General features: G+C 45.9%; 1 pseudogene; it reads left to right on the plus strand.

Moving 5' to 3' along the window:
• The first annotated feature begins 4078 nt into the window (after positions 1–4078).
• On the plus strand, positions 4079–23696 carry LOC141027887 (uncharacterized; annotated as a pseudogene).
• Positions 23697–24071: the final 375 nt, after the last annotated feature.

Raw genomic sequence — 24071 nt, forward strand, 5'->3', positions numbered from 1 at the left:
TTAGTTTCAAATATCTTTTTTTTCATTTCGAGATTTTAAATTACATTAATTTTTATGCATGGAGAATTTGTTGGATTTTATATTGATATACATTTATTTTTAAAATCAGTTTGAATGTGAGTCAAAATTTCGGGATTAAAAACAGTTCGGACCGCACCAAAATATGCAAAACTTCGTATAATTTTTAAACCGTGGCCACAATATGGGCTGTAATGCTAACAAAAAGAATATGGGCTCCCAAAAAAACCTTAATAATTAGGAAATGGGCTATAAATTATTAGAAATAATGGCAGATGGGCTGCATGCTGTTTTCCACAGATTTGAGGCTTTCCTAAAAAAAGGTTGACGCACAAGCAGTGACTGTTGGATGGCCATCCAACGGCCGTCGTGCTTCCTCAATCTCTGCTGTTCCTGCTCCAGCCGCTCAAACAAGCGCCGGCGGGACTGCCTGCTCCCTCCTCCACGCGGCCGGCTCTGCTGCCGCGCAGGCCTCATCGCCCCATCGTACTCCCATCGCTGGCCTAGCCATCCCTCTACTCACCCACACATGTTGTTATTCTCCGGCGACGGCAGACGAACCAGTAAACCCTCGTATAGTCGTACTCCCCTCCGCGTGGGAAACAACTGCCGAGTCTTCCCTGCCTCCGTGTCGTTCCCTTCCTAGGCCTCGCCGTCGTCCACCGCCCTGGTGCTCTCATCGCAGCCTGGTCAACGTGGTCAACGACCGACATGCATCTGAAGTGGACTGTACGTGGAGAGGCCGACAGCTGGCTCCACGGCCGCACGCAAGGAAATGCCTCCTTATTACGCGCAAAATAATGCTTCCTCCACCTGACATCAGGGACCCACCGAAACGGCCTTTGTATTTCGCGAAAAAACGTTACCGCCGCTGACAGCTCGGACCCACCACCTATACCTTCGCATGCAAGGAAGTGCCTCCTTATTACGCACAAAAAAATGAATACTCCCCCTGCTAGCTGGGACCCACCATGGTGGGAGGCCGACTTGTGGGCCTACTAAGTTGACTGGGAGGGGGCCTTTATCAACTTTAGTCAATATGAACAATTCTAGCTCCAGTGACCGTACGATGTCCATCCAACGGCCGTAGTGCTTCTTCAACCTCTGGTCTTCTTGCTCCAGCCGCCCAAAGCAGCGCCGGTCGTGCCGCATGCTCTTGCCTCCCGTGGCCAGCTGTGCTGCCGCAGAGGCCTCACCGCCCCCTACTATTCCCACCGCTGGCCAGGCCCTGCGGCGACGGCAGCCTCACACCGCAGCCGAACCAGTGAACCCTCGTACTCCTCTTCGCGCGGGCTTCCACTGCTGACCTTCCCCGGCTCCCCGTCGTCCCCTTCCTAGGCCTCGCCGTCGTCCACCGCCCTGGTGCTCTCGGCACGGCGTGGTCAACGTGGTCAAGGAACGACTTCCATCGGACGTGGACTGCACGTGGAGAGGCTGACAGCTGAGTCCACGGCCGCAGCAAGGAAGTGCCTCCTTATTACGCGGTAAATAATTATTCCTCCACCTGACAGTTGGGACCCACCGGATGGGCCATTGTATTTCATGAAAAAAACGTTTCCCCCTGACTGCTAGGACCCACCAGCTACATCTTCGCACGCAAGGAAGTGCGTCCGGGCAAAAAAAACGATTCGCCCCCCTGACTGCTGGGACCCACCAGCTACATCTTCGCAGGCAAGGAAGTGCCTGACAGTCGGGACCCACCTGGTCGAGGCGTACGTAGTGTTGTCATTCTGGTCGCGAACGTGTATGTACATATATACTGGTGGATGTAGAGGCGCGCACGTGTCGTAGTAGAGGCGCGCACGTAGCATGTACACGTACGTACAGCGGCCAGGGTGCAAGAAAGAAAATACGGCCACGTATGTGTACATACGAGCGGGGTCTCGAACGCCTACTCGCGCATACGTACCGCCGGGGCTCGTGTACATGGCTGGGTCGGAACGGAGAAACAGCGTCGTCGTCGTGTTCATGGGGAGGCAAGGGAATGCGTCGTGTTCATGGGGAGGCAACAGAATGCGTCGTGTTCATCGGGACGCAACGGAACGCGTGGGAGCCAACCGGCTGGGTCAGAACGGAATGCGTGGTCGTGTTCATCGGGAGGGCTTGGACGGAACAGGCGATGGAAACGAGGCCTGGCGTACCGCACAACGGAGGAAACGGACCTCCTACGTTCGGAACGGGGTCCTGTTGATCGGGAGGGGTGTGGCGTACCGCAAAATGGAGGAAACAGACCTCCTACGGTCGAAACGGGGGTCCTGTTGATCGGGAGGGGTGTGGCGTACCGCAAAACGGACGAAACGGACCTCCTACGGTCGAAACGGGGGTCCTGTTGATCGGGAGGGGTGTGGCGTACCGCAAAACGGACGAAACGGACCTCCTACGGTCGAAACGGGGGTCCTGTTGATCGGGAGGGGTGTGGCGCACCGCAAAACGGGACTCCACGGGATACTGTTCATCTCCACCGTCGACCTGCTCCAGCCTCCACGGGCTACCCGACCTCCTCCAGCCTCCACGGGCTCCTCTTCATCCAGCCTCCACCGAGCGCTAGTCCACCGGCTACTGTTCAACCACCCCTTCACGGGCACCCCTCCACCGTCTACTGTTCATCCAACCCTCCACACCACGGGGTCTTGTTCAACCACCCCTCCACGGGCACCACCGTCTACTGTTCATCCAGCCCTCCACCACACCACGGGGTCCTGTTCATCCAGAGGCAACGCCACCGCTCACTGTTCATCCAACCCGCCCCCCCGCCCCGCAACGCTCACTGTTCACCCCGAGGCAGCATCGATCGGCTTCAGTTAGCAGCAGTAGCGAAGGAATCGCTCGATCGGGTTCAGCTAACAGCCATCGATCGATCGCTCGGGTTTAGTAACGCGTAGCCTGCAGTGCAATCGCTCGGGTTCAGTTAGAGCCCAACGCCTCGCTCGGGTTCAGTTAGAGCCAACGCCTCGCACACACGCGCGTATGTGTATGAGAGAAACGCGCATCGCTCGGCCCCTGACCTCCCACCGTAATCGGGAACTCCCTGAAATTTTCCTCGCCCTCGCTTCTACCACAGTTTTTTCCGTCATGGACGGCCCAAAGAATGTCATGCAGCTGTGTCTCCGGCCCGCCCAAGACGAAAATCCCATTTTCTGTCATGATTTTTTGTCATAGAAGTAGGAGCCCACCACATCTATGATGATACCGGGTTTTGTCACAATTATCGTCATAGAAGTGTCATATGTATGACAGAAAAAAATTTCGTTCGGCCCAAAATGTCACGGATGTGTCTTTTTTTTGTAGTGTAGCCGCTCCGGCTTCTAAGGAACCCATGTTCCTCTACTTCGCCACCACCACCCGGGTGGTCTGTACCGTGATCATGGTCGAGCGCCCAGAAGACGGCAAGGCACAGCCAGTTCAGAGGCCCATCTACTACCTGAGTGAGGTGCTGTCAACCTCCAAGGAGAACTACCCCCACTAGCAGAAGATGTGCTACGGCGTGTACTTTGCCACCAAGGAGCTCAAGCAGTACTTCTAGGAGCACACCATCACGGTTGTATGCACCGTCCCACTTGCCGAGATCATAGGCAACAGAGATGCGTCAGGTCGGGTGGCGAAGTGGGCCATCGAGCTAGCTCCCCACACCGTCCTCTACCAGCACCGCACCACCATCAAGTCCCAAGAGCTGGCCGACTTCATAGTCGACTAGGCCGAGACCCAGTACCTGCTGCCAGCGTCAGATTCCACCCATTGGCGGATGCACTTCGACGGCTCGAAGATGTGCACCAGTTTGGGAGCCGGCATCGTCCTCACCTCTCCCAAAGGCGACAAGCTCAAGTCCACGCTGCAGATCCACTTTGCCGTCTCCAACAACGTGGCCGAGTACGAGGCGCTCATCCACGGGCTCCGGCTGGCCAAGGAGATTGGCATCCGCAGAGTGCTGTGTTACGGCGACTCGGAGTTGGTCGTCCAGCAGTCGTCTGGTGACTGGGACGCCAAGGACGCAAACATGGCGAGCTACCGTTTTCTCGTCCAGCAGATCAGCGGGCACTTTGATGGGTGCGAGTTGCTTCACATGCCACGGGCCGACAACGAGCAAGCTGACACCCTGGCCCGGATCGGCTCCACCTGGCAAGCCATACCAGCAGGCGTCTCCCTCCAGTGCCTGCACAAGCCGTCTATCAAGCCTTCGCCGGAATCAGAGTCCATCTTCGTGCCGGCTGACCCTGGAGCAGTCGAATCCGGCTTGGGGACTTCAGCAGTCAGCCCGGGGACTTCGGCAGGTGCTACCTCTTGAGCACTGCGTTGGTTTTCCCTTGAAGAGGAAAGGGTGATGCAGTAAAGTAGCGTAAGTATTTCCCTCAGTTTTTGAGAACCTAGGTATCAATCCAGTAGGAGGCCACGCTCATGTCCCTTGCGCCTACACAAACAAATACAAACCTCGCAACCAACGCAATAAAGGGGTTGTCAATCCCTTCACGGTCACTTACGAAAGTGAGATCTGATAGATATGATAAGATAATATTTTTGGTATTTTTATAATAAAGATGCAAAGTAAAATAAAAGGCAATAAAAATAGCTAAGTGTTGGAAGATTAATATGATGGAAAATAGACCCGGGGGCCATAGGTTTCACTAGTCATTTCTCTCAAGAACATAAGTATTACGGTGGGTGAACAAATTACTGTTGAGAAATTGATAGAATTGAGCATAGTTATGAGAATATCTAGGTATGATCATGTATATAGGCATCACGTCCGTGACAAGTAGATCAACTCCTTCCTGCATCTACTACTATGACTCCACACATCGACTGCTATCCAGCATGCATCTAGAGTATTAACTTCAAAAGAACAGAGTAATGCTTTAAGTAAGATGACATGATGTAGAGGGATAATCTCATGCAATATGATATAAACCCCATGTTGTTATCCTCGATGGCAACAATACAATACGTGCCTTGCTGCCCCTGTTGTCACTGGGAAAGGCCACCGCAAGATTGAACCCAAAGCTAAGCACTTCTCCCATTGCAAGAAAGATCAATCTAGTAGGCCAAACCAAACTGATAATTCGAAGAGACTTGCAAAGATAACCAATCATACATAAAAGAATTCAGAGAAGATTCAAATATTGTTCATAGATAAACTTGATCATAAACCCACAATTCATCGGTCTCAACAAACACACCGCAAAAGAAGATTACATCGAATAGATCTCCACGAGAATCGTGGAGAACTTTGTATTGAGATCCAAAGAGAGAGAAGAAGCCATCTAGCTAATAACTATGGACCCGAAGGTCTGAGGTAAACTACTCACACATCATCGGAGAGGCTATGGTGTTGATGTAGAAGCCCTCCGTGATCAATGCCCCCTCCGGCAGGACGCCGGAAAAGGCCCCAAGATGGGATCTCACGGGTACAAAAGGTTGCGGCGGTGGAATTAGGTTTTTGGGGATGCTTCTGTTGGTTTGGGGGTACGTAGGTATATATAGGAGGAAGAAGTACGTCGGTGGAGCAACGTGGGCCCCACGAGGGTGGAGGGCGCGCCCAGGGGAGTAGGCGCACCCCCCTGTCTCGTGCTCTCCTGGTTGATTTCTTGACGTAGACTCCAAGTCCTCTGGATCACGTTTGTTCCGAAAATCACGTTCCCGAAGGTTTCATTCCGTTTGGACTCCGTTTGATATTCTTTTTCTGCGAAACTTTGAAATAGGCAAAAAAATATCAATTTGGGCTGGGCCTCCGGTTAATAGGTTAGTCCCAAAAATAATATAAAAGTGTATAACAAAGCCAATTAATCATCCAAAACAAAATATAATATAGCATGAAGCAATCCAAAATTATAGATACGTTGGAGATGTATCAAGCATCCCCAAGCTTAATTCCTGCTCGTCCTCAAGTAGGTAAATGATAAAAACAGAATTTTTGATGCGGAATGCTACTTGGCATATTTTTTTAATGTAACCCTCTTAATTGTGGTATGAATATTCAGATCCGAAAGATTCAAGATAAAAGTTTAATGTTGACATAAAAGCAATAATACTTCAAGCATACAAACTAAGCAATTATGTCTTCTCAAAATAACATGGCCAAAGAAAGTTCATCCCTACAAAATCATATAGTTTAGTCATGCTCCATTTTCATCACAGAAGAATGCTCTCATCATGCACAACCCCGATGACAAGCCAAGCAATTGTTTCATACTTTAGTAATCTCAAATTTTTCAAGCTTCACGCAATACATGAGTGTGAGCCATGGATATAGCACTATGGGTGGAATAGAATATAATGATGGGGGTTATGTGGAGAAGACAAAAAAGGAGAAACTCTCACATCAACGCGGCTAATCAACGGGCTATGGAGATGCCCATCGATTGATGTTAATGCAAGGAGTAGGGATTGCCATGCAACGGATGCACTAGAGCTATAAATGCATAAAAGCTCAACAAAAGAAACTAAGTGGGTGTGCATCCAACTTGCTTGCTCACGAAGACCTAGGGCATTTGAGGAAGCCCGTTGTTGGAATATACAAGCCAAGTTCTATAATGAAAAATTCCCACTAGTATATGAAAGTGACAAAACAAGAGACTCTCTATCATGAAAATCATGGTACTACTTTGAAGCACAAGTGTGGGAAAAAGGGATAGTAGCATTGTCCCTTTTTATTTTCTCCCTATTTTTGGGCCTCCTTTTTTTGGCCTTTCTCTTATTTTTATTGGGACAATGCTCTATGAATGATGATCATCACACTTCTATTTATTTACAACTTAATGATTACACCTCGATACTAGAACAAGGTATGACTCTATATGAATGCCTCCGGCGGTATACCGGGATACGCAATGAATCAAGAGTGACATGTATGAAAAATTATGAATGGTGGATTTGCCACAAATACAATGTCAACTACATGATCATGCAAAGCAATATGACAATGATGGACGTGTCATGATAAACGGAACGGTGGAAAGTTGCATGGCAATATATCTCGGAATGGCTATGGAAATGCCATAATAGGTAGGTATGGTGGCTGTTTTGAGGAAGATATAATGAGGTTTATGTGTGACAGAGCGTATCATATCACGGAGTTTGGATGCACCGGCGAAGTTTGCACCAACTCTCAATGTGAGAAAGGGCAATGCACGGTACCGAAGAGGCTAGCAATGATGGAAGGGTAAGAGTGTGTATAATCCATGGACTCAACATTAGTCATAAAGAACTCACATAATTATTGCAAAAATCTAAGTAGTCATCAAAAACCAAGCACTACGCGCATGCTCCTTGGGGGATAGATTGGTAGGAAAAGACCATCGCTCGTCCCCGACCACCACTCATAAGGAAGACAATCAAAGAACACCTCATGTTTCAAATTTGTTACATAACGTTTACCATCGTGCATGCTACGGCACTTGCAAACTTCAACACAAGTATTTCTCAATTTCACAACTACTCAACTAGCACAACTTTAATATCACTACCTCCATATCTCAAAACAATCATCAAGCATCAAACTTCTCTTAGTATTCAGCACACTCATAAGAAAGTTTTTACTAGTCTTGAATACTTAGCATATTAGGATTAATTTTCTGATTTAAGCAAATTACCATGCTATTTAAGACTTTCAAATAATATAAGTGAAGCATGAGAGAATAATAGTTTCTATAAAACAAAACCACCGCCGTGCTCTAAAAGATATAAGTGAAGCACTAGAGCAAAAACTATATAGCTCAAAAGATATAAGCGAAGCGCATAGAGTATTCTAATAAATTCTGAATCATGTGTGTCTCTCTCAAAAGGTGTGTACAGCAAAGATGATTGTGGTAAACTAAAAAGCAAAGACTCAAATGATACAAGACGCTTCAATCAAAACACATATCATGTGGTGAATAAAAATATAGCTCCAAGTAAAGTTACCGATGGAAGTAGACGAAAGAGGGGATGCCTTTCGGGGCATCCCCAAGCTTTGGCTTTTTGGTGTCCTTAGATTATCCTGGGGTGCCATGGGCATCCCAATCTTAGGCTCTTGCCACTCCTTGTTCCATAATCCATCAAATATTTTACCCAAAACTTGAAAACGTCACAACACAAAACTTAACAGAAAATCTTGTGATCTCCGTTAGCGAAAGAAAACAAAACACCACTTCAAGGTACTGTAATGAACTCATTCTTTATTTATATTGGTGTTAAACCTACTGTATTACAACTTCTCTATGGCTTATAAACTATTTTACTAACCATAGATTCATCAAAATAAGCAAACAACACACGAAAAACAGAATCTGTCAAAAACAGAACAGTCTGTAGTAATCTGTAACTATCACAAACTTCTGGAACTCCAAAAAATCTACCAAAATAGGAAGACCTAGACAATTTGTTTATTGGTCTTCTGCAATTGGAATAAATATTTTATCACGTTCTGGTGATTTTTAATAATTGTTTTCGTGAACAGAAAGTTTCTGGAATTTTCAGCAAGATCAAATAACTATCATCCAAGAAGATCCTATAGGTTTAAGTTGGCACAAACACTAATTAAAACATAAAAACAAATCTAACCAGTGGCTAGATCAAAGATTTGTTCCTAAACAGAAGCAAAAAGCAAAAAACTAAAAATAAAATTGGGTTGCCTCCCAACAAGCGCTATCGTTTAACGCCCCTTGCTAGGCATAAAAGCAAGGATAGATCTAGGTATTGCCATCTTTGGTAGGCAATCCATAAGTGGCTCTCATAATAGATTCATCTGGTAGTTTAATTTTATTTCTAGGAAAGTGTTCCATGCCTTTCTTTAACGGAAATTGGAATCTAATATTTCCTTCCTTCATATCAATAATTGCACCAATCGTTCTAAGAAAAGGTCTATCAAGAATAATAGGACATGAAGGATTGCAATCTATATCAAGAACAATAAAATCTACGGGCACATAGTTCCTATTTGCAACAATAAGAACATCATTAATTCTTCCCATAGGTTTCTTAATGGTGGAATCCGCAAGGTGCAAGTTCAAAGAACAATCATCAAATTCACGGAAACCTAGCAAATCACACAAAGTTTTTGGAATCGTGGAAACACTAGCACCCAAATCACACAAAGCATAGCATTCATGATCTTTAATTTTAATTTTAATAGTAGGTTCCCACTCATCATAAAGTTTTCTAGGGATAGAAACTTCCAACTCAAGTTTTTCTTCATAAGATTGCATCAAAGCATCAATGATATGTTTAGTAAAAGCTTTATGTTGACTATAAGCATGTGGAGAATTTAACACGGATTGCAACAAGGAAATACAATCTATCAAAGATAAATTATCATAATTAAATTCCTTGAAATCCAAAAAGTGGGTTCATTAATATCTAGAGTGTTGATCTCTTCAATCCCACTTTTACCAATTTTTGCATCATGATCTAAAAACTCCGAATTTTTGGGACGCCTTCTAGGTAAAGGTGGCTCGTATACAGTTCCATAATTATCAAGATTCATATTGGAAAACAAAGATTTAATAGGGGACACATCAATAACTTTTAGATCTTCACCTTTATTCTCATAAAAATTAGAAGAACACGCCTTCACAAAGCAATCTTTCTTAGCACTCATCCTAGCGGTTCTTTCTTTGCACTCAAATGGAAATTCTCATGGACTTGAGAGACTCATTGATATCATGCTTAGGTGGGATAGATCTAAGTTTCAAGGAATCAACATCAAGAGAAATTATATCAACGTTCCTAGCCAATTCATCAATCTTAGGCAACTTTTCTTCAAGCAAAGCATTGAAATTCTTTTGCGAATTCATAAATTATTTAACACTAGTCTCAAATTCAGAGGGCATCTTATTAAAATTTCCATAAGAATTGCTGTAGTAATTACCATAATTATTAGAGGGGTTACTAGGATACGGCCTAGGATTAAAGTTTCCTCTATACGCGTTGTTACCAGAATTATTCCTACCAACAAAATTCACATCCATAGATTCATTATTATTTTCAATCAAAGTAGACAAATGCATATCATTAGGATCATAAGAAACACTTTTATTAGCAAATAATTTCATAAGTTCATCCATCTTTCCACTAAAAACATTAATTTCTTCTATCGCACGCACCTTTTTACTAGTAGATCTTTTAGTGTGCCATTGAGAATAATTAACCATAATATCATCTAGGAGTTTAGTAGCTTCTCCTAAAGTGATTTCCATAAAAGTGCCTCCTGCGGCCGAATCTAAAGATCTCTAGAAGCAAAATTCAATCCGGCATAAATTTTTTGTATAATCATCCACAAATTCAAACCATGTGTAGGGCAATTACGTATCATTAATTTCATCCTCTCCCAAGCTTGTGCAACATGTTCATGATCAAGTTGCTTTAAATTCATAATATCGTTTCTAAGAGAGATGATCTTAGCGGGAGGAAAATACTTAAAGATAAAAGCATCTTTGCACTTATTCCAAGAATCAATACTATTTTTAGGCAAAGACGAAAACCAAGCTTTAGCACGATCTCTAAGCAAAAAAGGAAATAGCTTCAATTTAACAGTATCATTGTCCACATCTTTCTTCTTTTGCATACCACACAAATCAACGAAGCTATTTAGATGGGTAGCGGCATCTTCACTAGGAAGGCCGGCGAATTGATCTGTCATGACAAGATTCAACAAAGCAGCATTAATTTCACAAGATTCAGTATCGGTAAGGGGAGCAATCGGAGTGCTAAGAAAATCATTGTTGTTGGTATTGGTAAAGTCACACAATTTAGTATTATCTTGAGCCATCGTGACAAGCAAGCTATCCAACACATGAACAAACAAGAAGAGAGCGAAAAAGAGGCGAACGGAGAGACGGAGAATAAAACGGCAAGGGTGAAGTGGGGGAGAGGAAAACGAGAGGCAAATGGCAAATAATGTAATGCGGGAGATAAGAGTTTGTGATGGGTACTTGGTATGTTGACTTTTGCGTAGACTCCCCGGAAACGGCGCCAGAAATCCTTCTTGCTACCTCTTGAGCACCGCGTTGGTTTTCCCTTAAAGAGGAAAGGGTGATGCAGTAAAGTAGCGTAAGTATTTCCCTCAGTTTTTGAGAACCAAGGTATCAATCCACTAGGAGGCCACGCTCAAGTCCCTCGCACCTACACAAACAAATAAAAACCTCGCAACCAATGCAATAAAGGGGTTGTCAATCCCTTCACGGTCACTTACGAAAGTGAGATCTGATAGATATGATAAGATAATATGTTTGGTATTTTTATAATAAAGATGCAACGTAAAATAAAAGGCAAAAAAAATAGCTAAGTGTTGGAAGATTAATATGATGGAAAATAGACCCGGGGGCCATAGGTTTCACTAGTGGCTTCTCTCAAGAACATAAGTATTACGGTGGGTGAACAAATTACTGTCGAGCAATTGATAGAAAAGTGCATAATTATGAGAATATCTAGGCATGATCATGTATATAGGCATCACGTCTGTGACAAGTAGACCGACTCCTGCCTGCATCTACTACTATTACTCCACACATCGATCGCTATCCAGCATGCATCTAGAGTATTAAGTTCAAAAGAACAGAGTAATGCTTTAAGTAAGATGACATGATGTAGAGGTTTAAACTCATGCAATATGATATAAACCCCATCTTGTTATCCTCGATGGCAACAATACAATACGTGCCTTGCTGCCCCTGTTGTCACTGGGAAAGGACACCACAAGATTGAACCCAAAGCTAAGCACTTCTATGAGTGCAAGAAAGATCAATCTAGTAGGCCAAACCAAACTGATAATTCGAAGAGACTTGCAAAGATAACCAATCATACATAAAAGAATTCAGAGAAGATTCAAATATTGTTCGTAGATAAACTTGATCATAAACCCACAATTCATCGGTCTCAACAAACACACCGCAAAAGAAGATTACGTCGAATAGATCTCCACGAGAATCGTGGAGAACTTTGTATTGATATCCAAAGAGAGAGAAGAAGCCATCTAGCTAATAACTATGTGTTGGGGAATGTAGTAATTTCAAAAAAATTCCTACGCACACGCAAGATCATGGTGATGCATAGCAACAAGAGGGGAGAGTGTTGTCCACGTACCCTCGTACACCGAAAGCGGAAGCGTTAGCACAACGCGGTTGATGTAGTCGTACGTCTTCACGATCCGACCGATCCTGTACCGAACGCACGACACCTCCGACTTCAGCACACGTTCAGCCCGATTACATCCCTCGAACTCCGATCCAGCCGAGTGTTGAGGGAGAGTTTCGTCAGCACGACGGCATGGTGACGATGATGATGTTCTACCAACGCAGGTCTTCGCCTAAGCACCGCTACGATATTATTGAGGTGGACTATGGTGGAGGGGGGCACCGCACACGGCTAAAAGATCAATGATCAATTGTTGTGTCTCTAGGGTGCCCCTTGCCCCCGTATATAATGGAGCAAGGGGGGAGGTGCGGCCGGCCAGGAGGGGGCGCGCCAGTTGGAGTCCTACTCCCACCGGGAGTAGTACTCCCTCCCTTTTCCTTGTTGGATTAGGAGTGGAGGGGGAAAGAGGAGGGAGAGAGGAAGGAAAGGGGGGGCGCCGCCCCCCTCTCCTTTTCCTATTCGGACTAGGGGGGAGGGGTCCGCGGCCTTGCCCTGGCCGCCTCTCCTCTTCTCCACTAAGGCCCACTATGGCCCATTAACCCCCGGGGGGTTCCGCTAACCCCTCCGGTACTCCGGTAAAATCCCGATTTCACCCGGAACACTTCCGATATCCAAATATAGGCTTCCAATATATTAATCTTCATGTCTCGACCATTTCGAGACTCCTCGACATGTCCGTGATCACATCCGGGACTCCGAACAACCTTCGGTACATCAAAACTCATAAACTCATAATATAATCGTCATCGAAACTTTAAGCGTGCAGACCCTACGGGTTCGAGAACTATGTAGACGTGACCAAGACACGTCTCCGGTCAATAACCAATAGCGGAACCTCGATGCTCATATTGGCTCCCACATATTCTACGAAGATCTTTATCGGTCAGACCGCATAACAACATAGGTTGTTCCCTTTGTCATCAGTATGTTACTTGCCCGAGATTCGACCGTCGGTATCTCAATACCTAGTTCAATCTCGTTACCGGCAAGTCTCTTTACTCGTTCCGTAATACATCATCCCGCAACTAACTCATTAGTTGCAATGCTTGCAAGGCTTACGTGATGTGCAATACCGAGTGGGCCCAGAGATACCTCTCCGACAATCGGAGTGACAAATCCTAATCTCGAAATATGCCAACCCAACAAGTACCTTCGGAGACACCTGTAGAGCACCTTTATAATCACCCAGTTACGTTGTGACGTTTGATAGCACACAAAGTGTTCCTCCGGTAAACGGGAGTTGCATAATCTCATAGTCATAGGAACATGTATAAGTCATGAAGAAAGCAATAGCAACATACTAAACGATCGAGTGCTAAGCTAACGGAATGGGTCAAGCCAATCACATCATTCTCCTAATGATGTGATCCTGTTAATCAAATGACAACTCATGTCTATGGCTAGGAAACATAACCATCTTTAATCAACGAGCTAGTCAAGTAGAGGCATACTAGTGACACTCTGTTTGTCTATGTATTCACACAAGTATTATGTTTCTGGTTAATACAATTCTAGCATGAATAATAAACATTTATCATGAAATAAGGAAATAAATAATAAATTTATTATTGTGTCTAGGGCATATTTCCTTCAGCCTCCCACTTGCACTAGAGTCAATAATCTAGATCACATCGCCATGTGATTAACACCCATAGTTCACATCGTCATGTGACCAACACCCAAAGGGTTTACTAGAGTCAATAATCTAGTTCACATCGTTATGTGATTAACACCCAAAGAGTACTAAGGTGTGATCATGTTTTGCTTGTGAGAGAAGTTTAGTCAACGGGTCTGCCACATTCAGATCCGTATGTATTTTGCAAATTTCTATGTCAACAATGCTCTGCATGGAGCTACTCTAGCTAATTGCTCCAATTTCAATATGCATCCGGATTGAGATTTAGAGTCATCTAGATCAGTGTCAAAACTTGCATCGACGTAACCCTTTACGACGAACCTTTTTGTCACCTCCATAATCGAGAAACATATCCTTATTCCACTAAGGATAATTTTGACTGTTGTCCAGTGATCTACTCCTAGATCACTATTGTACTCCCTTGCCAAAATTAGTGTAGGCTATACAATAGATCTGGTACACAACATGGCATATTTATAGAACCTATGGCCAAGGCATAGGGAATGACTTTCATTCTCTGTCTATCATCTGCCGTAGTCGGGCTTTGAGTCTTACTCAATTTCACACCTTGTAACACAGGCAAGAACTCTTTCTTTGACTGTTCCATTTTGAACTACTTCAAAATCTTGTCAAGGTATGTACTCATTGAAAAACTTATCAAGGGTCTTGATCTATCTCTATAGATCTTGATGCTCAATATGTAAGCAGCTTCACCGAGGTCTTTCTTTGAAAAACTCCTTTCAAACACTCCTTTGTGCTTTGCAGAATAATTCTACATTATTTCCAATCAACAATATGTCATTCACATATACTTATCAGAAATGTTGTAGTGCTCCCACTCACTTTCTTGTAAATACAGGCTTCACTGCAAGTCTGTATAAAACTATATGCTTTGATCAACTCATCAAAGCATATATTCCAACTTCGAGATGCTTGCACCAGTCCATAGATGGATCGCTGGAGCTTGCACACTTTGTTAGCATCCTTTGGATCGATAAAACCTTCAGGTTGCATCATATACAACTTTTCTTCCAGAAATCCATTCAGGAATGCAATCTTTACATCCATTTGCCAAATTTCATAAAATGTGGCAATTTGCTAACATGATTCGGACAGACTTAAGCATCGCTACGAGTGAGAAGGTCTCATCGTAGTCAACTCCTTGAACTTTGTCAAAATCTTTTTCAACAATTCTAGCTTTGTAGATAGTAACACTAGTATCAGCGTCCGTCTTCCTCTTGAAGATCCATTTAATCTCAATGGTTCGCCGATCATTTGGGCAAGTCAATCAAAGTCCATACTTTGTTCTCATACATGGATCCCATCTCAGATTTCATGGCTTCAGGCCATTTTGCGGAATCTGGTCTCCCCATCGCTTCTTCATAGTTCGTAGGTTCATCATGGTCTAGTAACATAACCTCCAGAACAGGATTACCGTACCACTCTGGTGCGGATCTTACTCTGGTTGACCTATGAGGTTCGGTAGTAACTTGATCTGAAGTTTCATGATCATCATCATTAGCTTTCTCACTAATTGGTGTAGGAGTCACAGGAACAAATTTCTGTGATGAACTACTTTCCAATAAGGGAGCAGGTACAGTTACCTCATCAAGTTCTACTTTCCTCCCACTCACTTCTTTCAAGAGAAACTCCTTCTCTAGAAAGGATCCAAATTTAGCAACGAATATCTTGCCTTCAGATCTGTGATAGAAGGTGTACCCCACTGTCTCCTTTGGGTATCCTATGAAGACACATTTCTCCGATTTGGGTTCGAGCTTATCAGGTTGAAGCTTTTTCACATGACCATCGCAGCCCCAAACTTTAATGAACGACAACTTTGGTTTCTTGCCAAACCACAGTTCATACAGTGTCATCTCAACGGATTTAGATGGTCCCCTATTTAACATGAATGCAGCTGTCTCTAATGCATAACCCCAAAACTATAGTGGTAAATCGGTAAGAAACATCATAGATTGCACTGTCTCCAATAAAGTACGGTTATGACGTTCGGACACACCATTACGCTGTGGTGTTTCAGGTGGCATGATTTTGTGAAACTATTCCACATTGTTTTAATTGAAGGCCAAACTCGTAACTCAAATATTCGTCTCCGCGATCAGATCGTAGAAACTTTATTTTCTTGACACGATGATTTTCCACTTCACTCTGAAATTCTTTGAACTTTTCAAATGTTTCAGACTTATGTTTCATTAGGTAGATATAACCATATCTGCTCAAATCATATATGAAGGTCAGAAAATAACGATACCCGCCGCGAGCCTCAACACTCATCAGACCGTATACATCAGTATGTATTATTTCCAACAAGTTTGTTGCTTGCTCCATTGTTCTGGAGAACGGAGTCTTAGTCATCTTGCCCATGAGGCATGGTTCGCAAGTATCAAGTGATTCCAAAAGCCCATCAGCATGGAGTTTCTTCATGCGCTTTACACCAATATGACCTAAACGGCAGTGCCACAAATAAGTTGCGCTATCATTATTAACTTTGCATCTTTTGGCTTCAATATTATGAATATGTGTATCACTATGATCGAGATCCAACAAACTATTTTCATTGGGTGTATGACCATCGAAGGTTTTATTCATGTAAACAGAATAACAATTATTCTCTGATTTTAAATGAATAAACGTATTGCAATAAACATGATCAAATCATATTCATTCTTAACGCAAACACCAAATAACATTTATTTAGGTCCAACACTAATCCCGAAAGTATAGGTAGTGTGCGATGATGATCATATCAATCTTGGAACCACTTCCAACACACATCGTCACTTCACCCTTAACTAGTCTCTGTTCATTTTGCAACTCCCGTTTCGAGTTACTACTCTTAGCAACTGAACCAGTATCCAATACTGAGGGGTTGCTATAAACACTAGTAGAGTACACATCAATAACATGTATATCAAATATAGCTTGTTCACTTTGCCATCCTTCTTATCCGTCAAATACTTGGGGTAGTTCCACTTCCAGTGACCAGTTCCTTTGCAGTAGAAGCACTTAGTCTCAGGCTTAGGTCCAGACTTGGGCTTCTTCACTTGAGCAGCAACTTGCTTGCCGTTCTTCTTGAAGTTCCCCTTCTTCCCTTTGCCCTTTTTCTTGAAACTAGTGGTCTTGTCAACCATCAACACTTGATGTTTTTCTTGATTTCTACCTTCGCCGATTTTAGCATCGCGAAGAGCTCAGGAATTACTTTCTTCATCCCTTGCATATTATAGTTCATCATGAAGTTCAAGTAACTTGGTGATAGTGACTAGAGAACTTTGTCAATTACTATCTTATCTAGAAGATTAACTCCCACTTGATTCAAGAAATTGTAGTACTCAGAAAATCTGAGCACATGCTCACTCGTTGAGCTATTCTCCTCCATCTTGTAGGCAAAGTACTATCAGAGGTCTCATACCTCTCGACACGGGCATGAGTATGAAATACCAATTTCAACTCTTGGAACATCTTATATGCTCCGTGGCGTACAAAACATTTTTGAAGTCCCGGTTCTAAGCCGTAAAGCATGGTGCACTAAACTATCAAGTAGTCATCATACCGAGCTTTGTCAAAACGTTCATAACGTCTGTATCTGCTCCTGCAATATTTCTGTCACCTAGCGGTGCATTAAGGACATAATTCTTCTGTGCAGCAATGAGGATAATCCTCAGATCACGGATCCAATCCGCATCATTGCTACTAACATCTTTCAACATATATTTCTCTAGGAACATATCAAAATAAATGGGGAACAACATCGCGAGCTATTGATCTACAACATAGATATGCAAATACTACCAGGACTAAGTTCATGATAAATTTAAGTTCAATTAATAATATTACTTGAGAACTCCCACTTAGATAGACATCCCTCTAATCATCTAAGTGATCACGTGATCCAAATCAACTAAACCATAACCGATCATCACGTGAAATGGAGTAGCTTTCAATGGTAAACATCACTATGTTGATCATATCTACTATATGATTCACGCTCGACCTTTCGATCTCAGTGTTCCGAGGCCATATCTGCATATGCTAGGCTCGTCAAGATTAACCTGAGTATTCTGTGTGTGCAAAACTGGCTTGCACCCGTTGTAGATGGACGTAGAGCTTATCACACCCGATCATCACGTGGTGTCTGGGCACGACGAACTTTGGCAAAGGTGCATACTCAGGGAGAACACTTTTATCTTGAAATTTAGTGAGAGATCATCTTATAATGCTACTGTCAATCAAAGCAAAATAAGATGCATATAAGATAGACATCACATGCAATCAATATAAGTGATATGATATGGCCATCATCATCTTGTGCTTGTGATCTCCATCTCCGAAGCACCGTCATGATCACCATCGTCACCGGCGCGACACCTTGATCTCCATCGTAGCATCGTTGTCGTCTCGCCAATCTTATGCTTCTACGACTATCGCTACCACTTAGTGATAAACTAAAGCATTACAGGGCGATTGCATTGCATACAATAAGGCGACAACCATATGGCTCCTCCCAGTTGCCGATAACTCGGTTACAAAACATGATAATATCATACAATACAATTTAGCATCATGTCTTGACCATATCACATCACAACATGCCCTGCAAAAACAAGTTAGATGTCCTCTACTTTGTTGTTGCAAGTTTTACGTGGCTGCTACTGGGCTTAGCAAGAACCGTTCTTACCTACGCATCAAAACCACAACGATAGTTTGTCAAGTTGGTGATGTTTTAACCTTCACAAGGCCGGGCGTAGCCACACTCGGTTCAACTAAAGTTGGAGAAATTGACACCCGCCAGCCACATGTGTGCAAAGCACGTCGGTAGAACCAGTCTCGCGTAAGCGTACGCGTAATGTCGGTCCGGGCCGCTTATCCCATCAATACCGCCGAACCAAAGTATGACAAGATGGTAAGCAGTATGACTTATATCGCCCACAACTCACTTGTGTTCTATTCGTGCATATGACATCTACGCATAAAACCTGGCTCGGATGCCACTGTTGGGGAACGTAGTAATTTCAAAAAAAATCCTACGCACATGCAAGATCATGGTGATGCATAGCAATGAGAGGGGAGAGTGTTGTCCACGTACCCTCGTAGACCGAAAGCGGAAGCATTAGCACAACGCGGTTGATGTAGTCGTACGTCTTCACGATCCGACCGATCAAGTACCGAACGCACGGCACCTCCGAGTTCAGCACACGTTCAGCCCGATGACGTCCCTCGAACTCCGATCCAGCCGAGTGTTGAGGGAGAGTTTCATCAGCATGACAGCATGGTGACGATGATGATGTTCTACCGACGCAGGGCTTCGCCTAAGCACCGCTATGATATTATCGAGGTGGACTATGGTGGAGGGGGGCACCGCACACAGCTAAAAGATCAATGATCAATTGTTGTGTCTCTAGGGTGCCCCCTTGCCCCCGTATATAAAGGAGCAAGGGGGGAGGTGCGGCCGGCCTGGAGGGGGCGCGCCAGGAGGAGTCCTACTCCCACTGGGAGTAGGACTCCCTCCCTTTTCCTTGTTGGATTAGGAGTGCAGGGGGAAAGAGGAGGGAGAGAGGAAGGAAAAGGGGGGCGCCGCCCCCCTCTCCTTGTCCTATTCGGACTAGGGGGGAGGGGCGCGCGGCCCTGCCCTGGCCGCCTCTCCTCTTCTCCACTAAGGCCCACTATGGCCCATTAACCCCCGGGGGATTCCGGTAACCCCTCCGGTACTCCGGTAAAATCCCGATTTCACCCGGAACACTTCCGATATCAAAATATAGGCTTCCAATATATCAATATTCATGTCTCGACCATTTCGAGACTCCTCTTCATGTCCGTGATCACATCCGGGACTTCGAACAACCTTCAGTACAACAAAACTCATAAACTCATAATATAATCGTCATCGAAACTTTAAGCGTGCGGACCCTACGGGTTCGAGAACTATGTAGACATGACCAAGAGACGTCTCCGATCAATAACCAATAGCGGAACCTGGATGCTCATATTGGCTCCCACATATTCTACAAGGATCTTTATCGGTCAGACCGCATAACAACTTACGTTGTTCCCTTTGTCATCAGTATGTTACTTGCCCGAGATTCGATCGTCGGTATCTCAATACCTAGTTCAATCTCGTTACCGGCAAGTCTCTTTACTTGTTCCGTAATACATCGTCCCGCAACTAACTCATTAGTTGCAATGCTTGCAAGGCTTAAGTGATGTGCATTACCGAGTGGGCCCAGAGATACCTCTCCGACAATCGGAGTGACAAATCCTAATCTCGAAATACGCCAACCCAACAAGTACCTTCGGAGACACCTGTAGAGCACCTTTATAATCACCCAGTTACGTTGTGACGTTTAATAGAACACAAAGTGTTCCTCCGGTGAACGGGAGTTGCATAATCTCATAGTCATATGAACATGTATAAGTCATGAAGAAAGCAATAGCAACATACTAAACGATCGAGTGCTAAGCTAACGGAATGGGTCAAGTCAATGACATCATTCTCCTAATGATGTGATCCTGCTAATCAAATGACAACTCATGTCTATGGCTAGGAAACATAACCATCTTTAATCAACGAGCTAGTCAAGTAGAGGCATACTAGTGACACTCCGTTTGTCTATGTATTCACACAAGTATTATGTTTCCGATTAATACAATTCTAGCATGATTAATAAGCATTTATCATGAAATAAGGAAATAAATAATAACTTTATTATTGCCTCTAGGGCATATTTCCTCCACTATGGACCCGAAGGTTTGAGGTAAACTACTGACACATCATCGGAGAGGCTATGGTGTTGATCTAGAAGCCCTCCGTGATCAATGCCCCCTCCGGCAGGACGCCGGAAAAGGCCCCAAGATGGGATCTCACGGGTACAGAAGGTTGCGGCGGTGGAATTAGGTTTTCATGGATGCTTCTGTTGGTTTGGGGGTACGTAGGTATATATAGGAGGAAGAAGTACATCGATGGAGCAATGTGGGCCCCACGAGGGTGGAGGGCGCGCCCAGGGGGGTAGGCGCGCCCCCTGCCTCGTGCTCTCCTGGTTGATTTCTTGACATAGACTCCAAGTCCTCTGGATCACGTTTGTTCCGAAAATCACGTTCCCAAAGGTTTCATTCCGTTTGGACTCCGTTTGATATTATTTTTCTGCGAAACTCTGAAATAGGCAAAAAACAGCAATTTGGACTGGGCCTCCGGTTAATAGGTTAGTCCCAAAAATAATATAAACGTGTATAACAAAGCCCATTAATCATCCAAAACAGAATATAATATAGCATGAAGCAATCAAAAATTATAGATACGTTGGAGACGTATCAGCAGGCGGCTCGGGGACTGCAGCACTCGAACCCGGCCTGGGGACTTCAGGACCCAGCCCAGGGGCTGCAGCAGTCGGCCCGAGGACTTCAACGACGCAGCAAGCAGCGGACGGCTCCGACCCGCCGCCTCCCAACCCAACCTCCCTGGTTCCGGTTGCTATCATGACAGTGGTAGAAGCACCATCATGGGCGCAGCCCATCCTCAACTTCCTGGTGAGCAGAGAGCTACCAGCCGACGAGATTCTGGCCCGGCAGGTGCAACGCCGGGCAGCAGCATACACAATAGTGAACAGAGAGCTTGTCAGGCGCTGCATGACTGATGTCCTCCAGCGCTGTGTAGAGCTAGAGAAGGGCATGGCAATCCTCAGAGATATTGACCAAGGCGAATGCGGCCACCACACCGCCTCCAAATCCCTTGTCGCCAAAGCTTTCCGCCATGGTTTCTTTTGGCCGGCTGCTTTGGATGACGCCAAGGAGTTGGTCCGCAAATGCAAGGGGTGCTAACGCTTCAGCTCCAAGCAACACATGTCGGCTTCTGCACTCAAGACCATCCCCCTTACTTGGTCATTTGCCGTCTGGGGGCTGGACATGGTGGGCCCGTTCAAAACAGCACGCGGCGGCATGACCCATGTGCTGGTCGCCGTGGACAAGTTCACAAAGTGGATTGAAGCAAAGCTGATCAAGAAGCCGAACGGTCCGACTGCTGTGACCTTCATTGCGGATATCACCGTCCGGTACGGCATCCCACACAGCATTATCGCCAAAAATGGCACAAACATCGCCAAAGGCGCCTTGGCCCGTTTCTGCGCGATGCAGGGCATCCGACTGGACTTAGCATCTGTTGCCCATCCGCAGTCAAACGGCCAGGTGGAGCGAGCAAACGGCCTCATCCTGTCCGGCATCAAGCCCTGACTGGTCGAGTCGCTGTAGCCCTCGGCTGGCTGCTGGATCGAGGAGCTGTCGGCCATCCTTTGGAGTCTCCGGACTACGCCGAACAAAGCAACCGGCTTCACTCCCTTCTTCCTCGTGTACGGGGCCGAGGTTGTCATCCCAACTGACATTGTGTTCGACTCGCCTCGCATCACCATGTACACGGAGGCAAAAGCGAAGGAAGTGCAAGAAGACAGCGTCGATCTGCTGGAAGAGGCCCGGCTGCTGGCACTCAGCCGGTCCACCATCTACTAGCAGAGCCTACGCCACTACCACAGTCGAAAGGGCAGGCCTCGATACTTCCACGAAGGGGGCCTTGTGCTCCGGCTGATCCAGCGAACAGCCGGCCAAGACAAGCTCTCGGCTCCGTGGGAGGAGCCTTTCATCATCAGCAAGGCCCTGGGAAATGACTCCTACTACCTCATCGACGCACATAAGCCCAGGGCATGCAAGAGGGACGATTCCGGCAAGGAAACGGAGCTCCCATGGAACGCAAATCTTCTCTGTCAATTTTATAGTTGATGCACTATATGTACCACGCCACCTTTTGTATTATGCAAAGACAACAGGTCCCCCGAGGAGCACTCGGGGGCTACCTTTTTATCTATATGATAAGATTCGCCTATGAATGTATTATTTCATTCCTTCGCCCTGCATCGGGCCCGGTCAGCCGGCCCAGGGGCTCGCCGCCTTGACCTAAGCTGGTACCACCTACAGTCGGCCAAGTACTGTGCCGACATCTAAGCCCTCTCTTGTCTTAAGCCACAGCTCCAGAGCGACTGTCTGGCTGGCCAGAGCTAAAGGCAGGAAGTGATGTGCACACGAAAAATGACTAAGAACGCCAGCATAGGCCAAGCTGGCTCCTCGCCTCACTTGTCCGGTTGCCGAGCAGCTAGCCGGCAGGCTTCTTGCTTGACTAGCTACGCTCTAGACGGCCAAAGTACTTGTCTATCCTAAACGGTCAAGCCCCTGACCCAGCCACGGACCATAGAGCGGCTGTCTGGCCGGCAGGGCAGTAGCCAAAGGAAGGCGGCAAAGGAAAAAGCCAAAAATGGCAAAAGCAAAACCAAGCCAGAACCCGGCAAGAGCACAAGCATGTGCGAGAATAAGTTATTTACATGAGCAAAAGGCCCATGGCCAGCATTCAACAGCGTTTGAATTACACCCCCGGTGGGTAGAACTGTGTAAATTTAACTTGTTCGATCAAAGTACAAGACAGGAAAAACTTGAAAGATAAACGGCCGACTAGGCCAGGGGCGCTGCAAGCGGCATGGACCGGTCGGCGGAGGCAGAGGCGCCAGCAGGTGGAGCGTCCGACTGGCGGGTCTCGGTTGGTCGGCATCGACAGCAGTCAATGCGGTCTCCCCCGTTCGCTGGTCAAGGCCCGATCAAGCTGAGGCTGGCTGGTCGCTCCGTCATCCGGCGCGACGTCTTCGCCTTCGTCGTCCTCATCTTCCTCGCCCTCGTCGCTGGAGGCGATCTCCTCCACCGAGTCCTCCCCCTCCTCTGGGTTCAGCCCGAACCAGTTTGACGGCACCTCAGCGTCGTCTTCGTCCAGCTCCAGGATGAAGACGTCGGTGTCGGTGTAATCGGCAATTGCCGCCGCACGCTTGACAAGCTCGTCGAGCACCACCTCCAGCTCGAGTCCGGCCTCCTGCTGGAAGGTGGCCAGCTACGCCAACCTTAGTTCCTGATACTAGGCCTTGGCGAACTCCAGCGCAGTCCTGGCGCCTGCTCGAGCCGCGGCGCCCTTCCAAGCCTCAAACCGCTCGACCGCCACCTCCAGCCAGTCGGCAGTCCGACTGGGAGTGCGAGGGACCTGAGCATCCGGCCAGAGCCCTGCCAGGACCTACGACCCGGCGTGCTGCAGACGGCGGAGCAGACGGTGTGCTGGCTCAAGGCGCATCTTGATGGCCAAGATCTGTTTGCCAAGATTCCAGGGCGCATTCGGCGGAATGTTGGCACCCATCCTCCTCCACTGATCGCGTCGCACCTTGATGGGTTGGCTGGCGGTGACGGAGTGACCCGGAAGAAATTTTGTCCAAGAAGAAGACTAAAGAGT

Source organism: Aegilops tauschii, chromosome 1 (assembly GCF_002575655.3).
Source record: "Aegilops tauschii subsp. strangulata cultivar AL8/78 chromosome 1, Aet v6.0, whole genome shotgun sequence".
Taxonomy (NCBI): Eukaryota; Viridiplantae; Streptophyta; class Magnoliopsida; order Poales; family Poaceae; genus Aegilops; species Aegilops tauschii.